Raw genomic sequence first — 6,000 nt, forward strand, 5'->3', positions numbered from 1 at the left:
AATTGTCTATAACAAATGCCATGATTGTTTAGCATTCACGTCCCTCAGCAGCCAGCATGACCTGGGACTAAAATGGGAATGACTCAGAACCCTGTGTGGGGTCTTGGCTTTGCAGGTAAACCATCTAGTCACTAAACCTGAGCTGAGGCACTTGAACTCTCCCTTTCTTGTTTTCCTCATTTTCAACTCGAGTGATAAGAAGACCTGTTCTATTTGACTTGTGTTGGTGTGATGAGTAAAAGAGCTGCTTTAAATTCCTGTGCAACAATGCAGTGAATTGAAAATAAGAAAGATAGGGACGAGTGTTCTGGACAAGATGGCTCAATGAGTTCATGCTTTGATCCAGCCTTCAGCTCTGAACACAGCCATGACAGATAAGGTCTAAAAATAGAAAGCTAAAAAGAGATGTCTGGCTCAAGAGAAGCAGTGAAAGACTGCTGGAAGCCTCTGACCGACTGGGCTCTTTGTCTAAAGTCAAGCAGGGAGTTTAGCTCCTCTGGGCAAGCCCTACAGGCAAACAACCAACAAGACAGACAGGAACCAAATTACTTGAAGTCAGGAACTGAGTGGAAGTCCTGAAAAAAAGAAGTTATGGGAAGAAACCATTGCCTGGAGACCATAGTTCTAGAACAATGAGGGTCTAGGAATGTTCAGCTGGAGACTAAACTCCCCACCAAAAACTGAGTCTGGTCATATACTGGCCTTATGACTATGTGGATGTCCCCAGATCACTATGGAACAGAGACCCCAAACTACCGTTATCAAGGCCAGGATGACTCCAAACTATTATCTACTCCAGGATGACATTCCAGAGTCTAGGTGGAAGCTGTCACAAAATAGTCAGGGAAGGTAAGGTGGATGCAGGGAAACATGGAAATATGAAAAGAAGCCAAAAACCAAACCCACTGGAAATGAGCCTAAAATGAAAATTCTAAAACATGTGAAGAAATCTAATATTAAGGACAGTCAAAAGACCTCAACTCATTTTATGAAGTTAGAACGTTCTGATACCAAACTGCATGACAACAGGACAAAAAAGGAAAATCACCTGCCAGCATCAACCCTGAAAACTATTGCAGAGACACTAAGTAAAATTATTAGCAAACCAAATTCAATAACTCTTTAATCAGTACTGTATCACAACAAATAAAATAATAAATTTATTCCAGGAATGCCAGGTTGGCTTAATGTGGTATAATTTTAAGAAAATCCAGGTGTACAAATAACAGAGTAGTAGTAGTAATATTAATATTAATATTATATTAATATTATGATTTAATGACTAATTTCATGCTATAACTTGACTGGGCCACACAGTACCCAGATAAATATATGGTAAAATATTATTCTAGGTGTTTCTGTGAAGGTGTTTTTGGATGAGAGTAACATTGATGTCTATAGACTGAGTAAAGCAGATTACACTCCTCAATGTAGGTAGGCCTTACCCAATCAGTTGAAGACCTGAATAGAACAAAAGTCTGACTGTCTCTCAAGTAAGAGAGAATTCTCCTGCCTGAGAGGCTTTGAAATAGGACATAGGCTCTTCTTTGTTCTATGGCAGCCTTCTGACCCTTTAGACCAAAATCAGGAGCTCTGTAGATTTTCTATTTGTTAGTCTCCATAATCAAGTAATCCAATTGCTTAAAATAAATATTTTCATAATCTCTGGTTGGTCCTGTTTCTCTGGAGAGAAATATATATGGTATTATTATCAAATGTACTTAAGTGATTCATTTTAAAGGAGAAAAACCTTATGAGCATTCATTTCTTTATGTAATCAACATGTATGTATTCAGCATTGGTTCTGTGCAGATACTATTTTAGACACAGTGAGAGAGGGATCAACGAAGAGGACAAAAATCTCTTTTCTGATGGAAATTGTGTTCAATTTGGTAGGATAAGGGGATGAAAGACCCCAGTGGTCAACAAAATAAGTAACATTCCTAATATGTTAGAAATGTAGAAGTGCTCTGGAGAAAAATCAAGGAGAGAAGGAGATAGGGAATATTGGCCAAGGGTTGGAGGAGGTTGAAATTTTAAGTAGGGTGGCAGAGGGACTATCACTAAAAAAGTGAGATTTCAGTGAAGGTCTTAAAGAAGCAAAGAGCAAGTAATTCAGGCACCTGGAAAGAGGGAGAGGGAGCTGCAAATGCCAGGACCCTAGGATGGGAAAAGTCTAGTGGGAAGAGAAAGAAATCTGTTACTGTGGCTGGGAAGAGGGAATAGGAAATGGAGGGAAGACAAGGGAAGTGCTCAAGAGATGGGAGAAAGATCTTTCAGGTACTTTCATACTAAGCCTTTGTAAGATGGGAAAAATTGGATGGTGTTATAAAAAGAAATGACTATATTTAATATGCTCCCGATGGCTACCATATTGAAAACTGGTTGAAGATCCTGAAGAGGGATCCCTGGGTGGCGCAGTGGTTTGGCGCCTGCCTTTGGCCCAGGGCGCGATCCTGGAGACCCGGGATCGAATCCCACATCAGGCTCCCGGTGCATGGAGCCTGCTTCTCCCTCTGCCTGTGTCTCTGCCTCTCTCTCTCTGTGACTATCATAAATAAAAATTAAAAAAAAAAAAAAAAAAAAGAAGATCCTGAAGAAGGAAGACTAGTCAAGAAGTCAAAGAGTGATGGTATTGGCTTGGATGAAGAGGGTATCACAGGGAATGGTGTGAAGTGGTCAGTCTGAATTATATCCATATGTATTTAAAGTCATGTTTATTAAGGTATAATTTACATTTGATAATATTTATATCTTTGAGGTATAACATTTGAGAATTTTTAAAAAAGATTTTATTTATTCATTCATGAGAGACACACACATACACAGAGAGAGAGAGAGAGAGAGGCAGAGACATAGGCAGAAGGAGAAGCAGGCTCCATGCAGGGAGCCCGACGTGGGACTCAATCCCGGGACTCCAGGATCACGCCCTGGGCCAAAGGCAGGTGCTAAACTGCTGAGCCACCCAGGGATCCCCTCATTTGAGGAATTTGGCAAATGTACAGTCATCATGTAGTCATAATCATAATAAAAATATGGACTCTTTCCTTCATTTCAAAAAATTCCAAAGTACCCCTTTGTAGCTATCTATTCTCCTAGCCATAGCCCCCAGCAACCACTAATCTGATTTTTGTCCATACAGTTTCACCTTTTCCAGAATGCCATGTGAATGAAATCATATAGTATGTAGCCTCTCACATTTAGCTTCCTTCACTTGACATAGGGATTTGGAGATTCATATGTATTGTTTCAGGTATCAGTAGCTTTTTTCTTATATCGCTGGCTAGCATTTCATTATGGATGTGCCATGCATGGTATTTGTCACTAGTCAGTAGACATCAACATTTACTTTAGGTGTTTACTTTAGATCACTTTAAGGTTTAATTTAGTGTTCTTATAAATAAAATTGATAAAAACATCCACTTACACCTATGTGTGGACCTATGTTTTCATTTTTATCAGGTTAATATTTAGGACTAGTTAGAGCTGTATGTTTAAATTTATAAGAAACCTCCAAACATTTTTTTTTCAAACCGGTCGTACCATTTTGCTTTCCTACTGGCAGCCTATGAGAGTTCTAGTTGCTTCCTATACTTGCTAGCATTTGGAATGATCATAAAAATTTCAGTCATTCTAATAGGTGTGTAGTTGTATCTCATTGTGGTTTTAATTTGAGTTTTCCAAATGACTAATGATGTTGTCTATCTTTTCATATGTTGATTGGCCATCTGTATCTCTGGATAGAAGTCTTTATCAGATAGGTATTTTGCAAATATTTCTCCCCATGTGTGGCTTGTCTTTCATTTTATTGACATTGGACTTTAAAAAGAGAATATTAAATTTCACTCATTAAATTTATTTTTTGATTAGTGCTTTTTAAAATCTTAGCTATGTGTTTGTCTAATTTAAGATCACTAAGATTTTTTTCTATGTTTTCCTTTAGAAAGTTTTATAGTTTTAGGTTGTGTAGTTTATGACCCATTTTGAGTTGAAATTTTTATGAAGGGGAGAGGAGGTTAAGGATTCTGTTTTTGTGTGGCACTGTCCAGTTTTTATTACCATTTGTTGAAAAGACTGACCTGTCTCCACTGAATTACTTGGGCTTAGATTATTACAACCAGCTTAACTACCATTCTGGAAAAAAGCAACATAAATAGATTTTCAGAATTTCAAAAATGACGAGAATTCATATTTGCTAACAGAACTATTAGTGACTGTACTGCAGCAAGAAGAAATGAGGACTGGAGGGAATGTGTGGAATTTAAGATAAAATGGTAATCACTAACATTGATAAAGCATGTTAATACAATTAATTACCTATTAAATTAATAAAATATTAATGATACATTTAGGGGTCTAAAAAGAGGTAAGATTATTTAAATGGGTGAAAATTCAATGTATAATTGGAGATTCCTAAGATCCTTAATGAGATCAGGAAAAGATTAGAAATATTGAGTAACTGGAGACCTTGTAGGAAAATGTTGAACTCATAGGTCACTAAGTATGCTAAAGATATATAGGTAATTAGGGATCCCTGGGTGGCGCAGCGGTTTGGCGCCTGCCTTTGGCCCAGGGCGCGATCCTGGAGACCCGGGATCGAATCCCACATCGGGCTCCTGGTGCGTGGAGCCTGCTTCTCCCTCTGCCTGTGTCTCTGCCTCTCTCTCTTTCTCTCTGTGTGACTATCATAAATAAATAAAAATTTAAAAAAAAATTAAAAAAAAAAAAAAAAAAAAAAGATATATAGGTAATTATGAAAAGGATAGAAAAAAATCTGTAAGTTTCAAAACAACAAAATTAACTTCCTTTTTAAAAATAAAAGTGAATATAGAATGCTTTATCATACTGATAGAAAACAGAAGGGGAAAATTCTATAAGGAAAAAAGTTATTAAAGGAAAAACAAAACTGGAGGTATCACAATTCCAGATTTGAAGTTCTATTACAAAAGAGTAATAATTAAAACAGTATGGTACTGACATAAAAACAGAAACATAGGGACGCCTGGGTGGCTCAGTGGTTGAGCACTTGCCTTTGGTCCAGGGTGTGATCCTGGAGACCCAGGATCGAGTCCCACATCGGGGTCCTTGCATGGAGCCTGCCTCTCTCTGCCTGTGTCTCTGCCTCTCTCCCTCTCTGTGTCTCTCCTGAATAAATAAATAAATAAAATCTTAAAAAAAAAAAAAAACAGAAACATAGATCAATGAAAAATAATAGAAAACCAGAATAAACACATAATTATATGGTCAATTAATCTTTGACAAAGGAAGCAAGATTATACAGTGGGAAAAAGACAGTTTCTTTAACCAATAACTTTGGAAAACCTGGACAACTATAAGCAAAAGAATGAAACTGGACTACTTTCTTACACCACACACAAAAATATACTCACAATGGATTAAAGATGTAACTATATATAAGACCTGAAACCATAAAAACTCCTTGAAGAGCACAAAGGCATTTATTTCTCTGACATCAGCTGTAGCATTTTTCTAGATATAGCTCCTGAGACAAGGGAAATAAAAGCAAAAATAAACTATTGGGACTATATCTGAAAGCTAAAAATCAATTCCTGTTTACTTACTTAACTCATTGGTTAGAGCAGAGAACATTGTAGAAATAAATAGATCTCAAAGGACATAGAAAATGCTACCCAAAAATCCTCTGGGTTCATAAAATGATTCTCAGGGGTAAATTTGTAGCCTTGAGTATATTTTTAAAAAAGAAAAATGATAGAAAATAAATTTAATCCTAAAAGCAAAAGAATTATAAGATAAGCTAAAGAAAAAGATTAAATTAAATTTTCAACTAAGAACGTAATCATGAAAAGAAGGCAGAAAAAAATAGAAAGGAACAACTAAATGAAAAATCACTCAAGAAATACACTTGGAATATTTGGATGAAATATTTTTTTTTTCAGAAAAAAAAAACGTAAATTTCCAAAAATTCATGAACAAATACAAGTTTAAAAGAAAGCTAGAACCTATAAAAAGATCATTTCA

The sequence above is a fragment of the Canis lupus genome, chromosome 31, assembly GCF_011100685.1.
Source record: "Canis lupus familiaris isolate Mischka breed German Shepherd chromosome 31, alternate assembly UU_Cfam_GSD_1.0, whole genome shotgun sequence".
NCBI classification, from domain to species: Eukaryota; Metazoa; Chordata; class Mammalia; order Carnivora; family Canidae; genus Canis; species Canis lupus.